This window comes from Pongo abelii, chromosome 8 (genome assembly GCF_028885655.2).
Source record: "Pongo abelii isolate AG06213 chromosome 8, NHGRI_mPonAbe1-v2.0_pri, whole genome shotgun sequence".
Classification (NCBI taxonomy): Eukaryota; Metazoa; Chordata; class Mammalia; order Primates; family Hominidae; genus Pongo; species Pongo abelii.
Window position 1 is genome coordinate 69,279,729 of NC_071993.2, and position 8,246 is coordinate 69,287,974.

General features: G+C 46.9%; 1 pseudogene; it reads left to right on the plus strand.

Moving 5' to 3' along the window:
* Positions 1–2,371: 2,371 nt before the first annotated feature.
* Positions 2,372–6,882, plus strand: LOC100457964 (protein FAM32A-like; annotated as a pseudogene).
* The last annotated feature ends 1,364 nt before the right edge of the window (positions 6,883–8,246 follow it).

The following is an 8,246-nucleotide window of genomic DNA, read 5'->3' on the forward strand; positions in this document are numbered from 1 at the left end:
AGCTGGGGGGCCCCCCTCGGTCTTACTGTCTGAGCACCGACCATGGCATTTCAGATGTGGAGAGGGCTGAGGGTGGGGCAGCGAGCCACCCCCTAGGTTTGTGGTTCCGCCAAACTTGAAACAGAGACATGGAAATGTAGGCTTTACCGAATTAAGTGACAGCCACTCTGCATAAACAAATTGCCAGCTATGGGGAGTCCCCATACGGCCACAAACCAAGGCTGGTAGTCTGCTCCCAGACAGGGCTCTGTAAGCTGGGTTAGCAATGGTTCCGTGGTACTGGATGCATATCATTGTGATGCACAGGGCGATGCTCTGCCATAGAAAGAATACAGGCTCCAGAAGCAGGCAGCCTGGGTTCAAATCCCAATTCACTGCCTTTTTTTTTTTTTTTCTTGCGACAGGTTCTCTCTCACTTTGTCACCCAGGCTGGAGTGCAGTGGCATGATCTCGGCTCGCAGCAGACTCAACCTCCTGGGCTCAAGCAATCCTCCTGCCTCAGTTCCCCAAGTAGCTGGGGCGATTCACGGATTCTTAGCACCGTGTGGTCTAGAGCCATTTGCTTCCTCTCTTTGAGGCTTAGGTGACTCCTGTGTAAAATGAGGATAATCACATCTACATAAAAGCTAATATACATGAAGTGTTTATAATAGTAGGCGATTGACAGAAAGCAATCAAAGACCCAGTTTTCTTCACAAACATTTTTAAGACCAGACCTTTTTATAAAAAAAAAATTTTACATTGCCCAGGCTGGCCTTGAACTCCAGGCTCAAGTGATCCTCCCTCCTCAGCTTCCCGAGTAGCTGGGACTACAGGTGTGCACTGCTGCACCTGGCTCAGACATTTCTTTCTTTCTTTTTTAAAATGGAGTTTCACCCTTGTTGCCCAGGCTGGAGTGCAATGGTGTGATCTTGGCTCACTGCAACCTCCGCCTCCCAGGTTCAAGCGATTCTCCTGCCTCAGCCTCCCAAGTAGCTGGGATTACAGGCATGCACCACCACACCCTGCTAATTTTGTATTTTTAGTAGAGATGGGGTTTCTCCATGTTGTCAGGCTGGTCTCGAACTCCCGACCTCAGGTGATTCGCCAGCCTCAGCCTCCCAAAGTGCTGGGATTACAGGTGTGAGCCACCGCTCCTGGCCCATTTCTTTCTTTCGTCCTGTTGTGTCTTTGCCTGTGGGGCTGCTTGGATTTCAGCAGCTTTGGCCTCTAAGAAAACACATGTGAGCAGACTGTGGGGAGGGCTTAGAAGACTTGAGCTCTAATTATGGGCAGGATCAACAAGTTGTTCACATGGAATGATCATCTCTAGCAGGTTTGTTTTGTTTTGTTTGTTTGTTTGTTTTTGAGACAGGGTTTCATTCTATTGTCCAGGCTGGAGTGCAGTGGTATGATCACAGCTCACTGCAATCTCGAACTCCTGGGCTCAAGCGATCCTCCCAGTTGGCCTCCCAAAGTGCTGGGATTACAGGCATGAGCCACCACGTGCGGCCTTCACTAGCAGTTTTACTAGAAAAGCCTCTCGTTTGCCATCTCACTCAGTGTCTCCTGGAAGAGGCTCTTTGGGAGGAATTGCTGTCACCAGCTCCTTAAAATGCCACCTGGGGGCCCTTCAAGATGCCAGGCACACCCCAAACCAGGGCCTTTGCATTGCTGTTTCTCCTGCCTGAGGCCCTCCTGCCTCAGATATTTGTGTGACTCAATCTCTTTCTTCATTCAAATATGGCCTCATTGGAGGAACTGTCCAGAGGGGCCCATCTAGAACAGCGTCTCTCCCTGCCCTGATCACTCCTTCCTCCTTGCCGTCCATACCATCTGACATTCCAGGTATTTATCTGCGTGTTATCATCATGCCTCATGGACAGCGAGCTCCAGGAGAGCAGGGACTTGGCTATAAGCAAAGCTCTTTCCCCAGGGCTTAGAACATGCTGGTGTGTGGTGGGTCTCAATAAACGTTTTTGGATCGTGTAGTTCACTATGCCTTCCTGGATGGCTTTACTGCTTCCCAGGAAAATTATATCCCAAACAGCCTGAGTTCATTCTGAGGAATGGGTCTGTGGCGAGTGGACAACTTCTAGAGAGGTAATGCCTCCTCACCAGGCACTGAGATGGGCAGGTTTTGTGGCCGACTCCCTCTGCCTCTGGCTTCCCTCGTGCCGATAAGTTTAAACAATAACAGCAAGAGGCCAAGAGCAGGAACGGAGGCTCCTAGAATAAAAATACATTTACTCACACAAAGGGGAAGTAGGACAAAGCACCCTACTTCTACTGAGACACACAGAATAATCCCTGGAAGTGGGGAGCACTTACCAGTCCCGTCTTTCAATGGTGCAATTGTCTGGCACCACAGAGCTGTGAAAGCTGTTTATAGATGGGCTTTCACACTCGAGCAAGGAAACAGTCAGCTCTTGACTGTGCTGCCCAAGGTAAACCTTTCGTATGTCTCCTCTCTGCACAGCCATTGCATTTTACTCACATGGAAGATCATGTTTACTCCTTGGGCCCTTAAAAGGCTGATGCTGTTGAAGCAATTATTCACCGGCCAGTTCTCATGCTGTCTAAACCTGTATTTCAAAGCTGTGTCTGGCATTAGAAATAAACTCCATTGGCTTGTGGGGTTTTTTTCGTGTTGGCATTTGGCCTTGTTGGGCAGTGGGAGCTTTTGAGCTGATAATTCAAACAGTATCTTGTGATGGAAAGTGACCAAACGGATATGGCCATGGGTCTAAAATGAGGAACTGGAATACTAGGAATATAATTATGTTTTGCATGACATCAATTTTTAAAAATTTAACTGATAAAATTAAACAACTCACAGGGGTGGAGAGTGAGGGCTGAAAAACATTTAGACTTGAGTAAGATAATTAACACAGCAATTAGCTATATTTTGTATTCTGCATTTGTCCTTTGTCATGTGCATTGTTTGGCCCTATAGCCAGAGCTTGCCCTACGCAGAGTCTGGCCACATAGGATGACCAGACGCTTCCCTTTGAAACAAACCCCTCTGGGGTAGGGGTGGAAATGTGGTGGAAATATGTGTTTGGTGACACCTAGTATATTCATTACCCATTTAAAGTCTAAAAAAATGGCGTAGGCCCAAATGAGAGCCAGGTGGAGACCACGGCCTCAGTAAAGGGTCTTTAGGCACGTCCAGCTCCGGAACAAGCCCACACACACCCATCTCCATCTCTGTGCTTCCCGTGCTGGCTCACTCAGTAAGGTGGTGGGTCCTTCAATGGTGGGGTCTACAAGTCATTCCCCTTTGCAGCCCCTGGGCCTAGAAGTGCCTGGCACATGTGCTCAATATAGGACCACTGAATGGAATAGAATGATTATAAAACAGAATTTTAGCAATGGAGGGACTTCAGACATCATTAGGCCAGACGCCTTACATTACAGCAAAGGGTCTAAAGAGATGACACAATTTGCCTGAGATCCCATAAGGCTGGCAGCCACCAACAACCAGGGACTTTGCTTCCTTGCCAGACCTTTTTCCACTAGAAAAGCAGGTGTTTCAGGCCAGGCGCGGTGGCTCACCCCCGTAATCCCAGCACTTTGGGAGGCTGCGGCAGGAGCATTACTTGAGCCCAGGAGTTTGAGACCAGCCTGGGCAACATGGCAAGGCCTCGTCTCTACTTAAAAGAAATCAAAAGTTAGCTGACAGCATAGTGTCCTGTGCCTGTGGTCCCAGCTATTTGGGAGGGTGAGGTGGGAGAATTCTTGATCCTAAGAGATCAAGGCTGCAGTGAGCTGTGATTGAGCCACTGTACTCCAGCGTGGGTGACAGGGCAAGAACTTGTCTCAAAAAAAAAAAAAACAAAGACAAAACGACCAAAATCCCCCACGTGTTTCAGAGTGGGAGTGGCCTTGGCATTCGTGAGCATGTTTTCCAGTTGTGTCCATGTGCGTGTATTCATGTGTGTGTGTGTGTGTGTTTGGTCACAGTGAATTTCTTTCTGGTCATAGGATTAAAAAACAAACACAACTCTGAAGTCATCTGTGTAATGCTCTCATTTCATAGATGGAGAGTTGAGGCCCAGAACCTCAGCGTAGTTGCCCAGGCTTCACAATTGGGTATGCGGTACAGAACCCGAAGACGCCTCCTTTTCCTTTCCGAAGATGCCTCCCTTTCCTTTCCGAAGATGCCTCCTTTTCCTTTCCGAAGATGCCTCCTTTTCCTCCCTGAGCTCAGGGCTGTCCTGGGTGTTTCCAGACCACTAGGAACCTCCCGAGTCGTCCACAGGAGGCGAGACTGCGTCACCGTCCCCCATCACAGCCCAGCACAGTCCACAGAGGCAGCTCCATGAAGGCAAAGACCTTGGGCCCGTGGCAGTGCTTAGCCCATCCTAGGGGCTCAGAGAGCCTTTGCTGAATAAAGGAAAGGCTGCTCCCAGGGCTGTTTTGAAGTGGGCCATGTAGAGAATGGCTATAAAGTTACCACACAGAAAACAACATACATTTTGGCTGGGCGCGGTGGCTCACGCCTGTAATCCCAGCACTTTGGGAGGCTGAGGCGGGTGGATCACCTGAGGTCAGGAGTTTAAGACCAGCCTGGCCAACCGGGTGAAACCCCATCTCCACTAAAAATGAAAAAATAAAAAATAAATAGCTGGGCGTGGTGGCGGGTACCTGTAATCCCAGCTACTCCAGAGGCTGAGGCAGGAGAACTGCTTGAACCTGGGAGGCACAGGTTGCAGTGAGCCAAGATCGCGCCATTGCACTCCAGCCTGGGCAACAGAGTAAGACTCTGTCTAAAAAAATAGAAAAAGAAAACAACATACATACTAATAGAATGGTTACATCTAAATGCATTTTGCCTTCCAAATAATTCACCTTGTGAGGCTATGTATGTTTATTTCAGTATGCTGCTACTGTTCAAAACACTTTTAAAAGATATCCTTTGGCATTCCCTCCTGAGTTCATTAATTAGTCATAGAAAATCAAAGTCTCTTTACTTTATGGTCAAATTTTCTTTTTGACCTAAACACAATTTCCTCAGTCTAATCTCCTATCACATTCATCGTATTTTATTTATTCAGATGTTTATTAAATGTCTTTTGCATGCCAGCATCACTGACTTCAAGATTTAGTATTCAATCATTATATATATATATATGCAGTGAATACTTATTGAATGCCAGGCACTGTGTTTATAAGCACATCATAGAAACTGATTTATTTAATCCCACAACTTTAAAAGGTAGCTGGGCAAGGTGGTGCGAGCTTGTGGTCCCAGCTACTCAGAAGGCTGAGGTGGAGAACCGCCAAAGGCAATGTAGTAAACCTTGCCTCTGAAAAAAATAAATAAATAAAATAGATAGGTGTGGAAACTGAGGCTTAGAGAGGTTAAGCGAATTGTCTCACAATACACGGCTAGGAAGAGATGGGTTTAAATCCAGCTCTGACTTCATAGCCTAATAGCTTAAATATTCTAATATTTACCAAGTCAGAACATACTTTTTTTTCCTTTAGAGACAGGGTCTTGGCATGTTACCCAGGCTGGAGTGCAGTGGCACAATCATGGCTCACTGTGGCCTCGACCTTCTGGGCTCCAGTGATCCTCCCACTTCAGCCTCTTGAGTAGCTGGGACTACATGTGCATGCCATCATTCCTGGCTAATTTTCTAATTTTCCATTTTTTGTAGAGATGGGATCTCACTATATTGCCCAGGCTGGTCTTGAACTCCTGGGCTCAAGCGATCCTCCCAACCTCGGCCTCCAAAAGTGCTGGGATTACATATGGACTATAACCTACCAAAGTGGTCTTCTATTCTGAACATTTATTTTATATATATATATATATATATATATATATGCATTTTTTGAGACAGAGTCTTGCTCTGTCACCCAGGCTGGAGCTCAGTGGTACAATCTGGACTCACAGCAATCTCCACCTTCAGGGTTAAAGCGATTCTCGTGCCTCAACCTCCCAAGTAGCTAGGATTACAGGCATATGCCACCATGCCCGGCTAATTTTAGTATTTTTAGGAGAGACGGGGTTTTGCCATGTTGGAGAACATTTAAATATTTCCATTAAAAATATTTAAGTAAAAAAAAATAAAAAACAATCAGCAGATACATGTAATAAAAAACATAAAAATTAAAAAATATATTTTAAAGGCCGGGTGCTGTGGCTCATGCTTGTAATTCCAGAGCTTTGGGAGGCCAAAGCAGGATAATTGCTTGAGGCCAGGAGTTTGAGATCAGCCTGGCTAACATAGCAAGGCCTCATCTCTACAAAAAAAAAAAAAATTAAAAAATCAGCCAGTGATGGTAGTACACCTATACTCTCAGCTACTTAGGAGGCTGAAGCAAGAGAATTGCTTCAGCCCAGGAGTTTGGGCCTGCACTCCAGCCTGGGCAACATAGTGAGAGTCTGCCTCTCTCTGTATATATATTTTTTGAGGAATTCTATGATGCACATCCTTGGACATAAATCTCCACATATGTTGCTTGATCTTTTCTCCAGAAAAAATTCTGCTACCTACCAAACTGCAGACTAGTGACCTGGGGGCCTACAAGCAGGTCCAGAAGGGACCCCTGAAGCCGAAAGGCATCACAGAGCTTGGAGTGACCAAGCAGAAGAAGAAAAAGAAGCACAAAGGCAAGGCACAACTCAGGAAGCGATGGGAACAAGCAAAAAGAATGAGGAGAAGTGGTGCGGCCTGGACAAGCTGACCCCAGCCCAGGAGAAAGTGCAGGAGAAGCGACAAATGGAAAGGATCCTGAAGAAAGCATCCCAGACCCACAAGCAGAGAGAGGAGGACTTCAGCAGACACCTGGACACCCACATGGAGCATCGTGACACCCCCAAAGTCAGCTGGACCCAGTAACCACCCACTGCCGGGACAGAGCAGCATCCAGGGGGAAGCAAAGGTCAAGTCGGTTTGCATCCGTTTTCTTCTGGTGTTTTCTAGAAACTTTGCTTTACACACACCCCTGCATCTTCTGCTACAAAGTGCTTTTCAAAGCCATGCACCCCATTCTGGAACTTGATTAAAGTAAGCCTGTCCTTTTACTCAGTTTAGGTTTCTTGGTAACACCTAGAAGATGTATCCTTTTGGTTTGGATGGAAAGTTTCTAAACGTTTATCCAGAGGTACAGCCCGTTTCTGCGTCCGGGCCATGTAAAAATATTTTACCTGCTAGTGGCATCTATAATAACGCTCTGAGGCCAGCCAGCTGTCTTTGCTTGGATGAGACGGACCCCAGAGGATTGGAGCTAATGCCAGCGTGGCCTGCAGTGTGCGGACCCCCACGGGGCCTAGCGTGTGCACCCTTCCAAGCTCCATCCAGCTTGGAGCTTATGCTGTTTCCTGCAGGACACGGGGAAGTCACTTGCAACTTTGCGGCCTTGACTTCCTCCTCAGCCACCTGGCCGTGGGACGGCACAGCCTGGGTAGCAGAACAACCACCTAAGGCAAGGATGGGCTACATACCTTGTCCCTTTCTGAGCCCATTCCCCCTAAACCCCACACCCTTCCAGGTACCTCTAATGGGTATTGTCATGGCAGGCATTGCTCATGGATCACAGCTTTCTTTGTAATGGAAGCCAGACACAGACTGTCTCTCAACCCTCAGCCCCAGGCAGCCTCTCGTATTTACTCAGAGTTGGTACATGACATGGAGCCCGTTTGGCATTCCTGCCCTAAGGACACCTCAGGGTGACAGGACCAGGGCAAAGCCCCAGCACAGGCATGGGTGCAGTCACCTGGGAGGCCCAGGTGGCAGTGCTAGAGGGCTAGGATCTTTGAGGGCCCATGTGTCCTGGATGAGGCTGCATATGCTATTGGGAGAAACGGTCTCTGTTGACATAGATATTGAAAGAATAACAAAGACCGAAGAGAAAAGCCAAGTGTGGAATTTGGGATTGTCCTATGTGAACTACAGAATAAAGCAAAAACCAGTTATTGAAAAAAAGAAAAAAGAAACAATTCTAGACACAGTATTTCCAGATCATATTTTTAAAGCCTTGACTGTCTTCTAAATATATGAAGTCCTTGTTTACAGTGCTTATGTTATCATTATTTAAATTGCTGACAATCTGACCAGGCACAGTGGCTCTCGCCTGTAATCCCAGCACTTAGGGAGGCAGAGGCAGGAGGCTAGTTTGAATCCAGGAGTTTGAGACCTGCCTGGGCAAAATGGTGAGACCCCAATTCTCCACAAAAAGGAAAAAAAAAAGACACACAAAAAAGTAAATTGTTGGTAACCCAGGAGATATTAAAAGGTATTTAATCTTTTTCT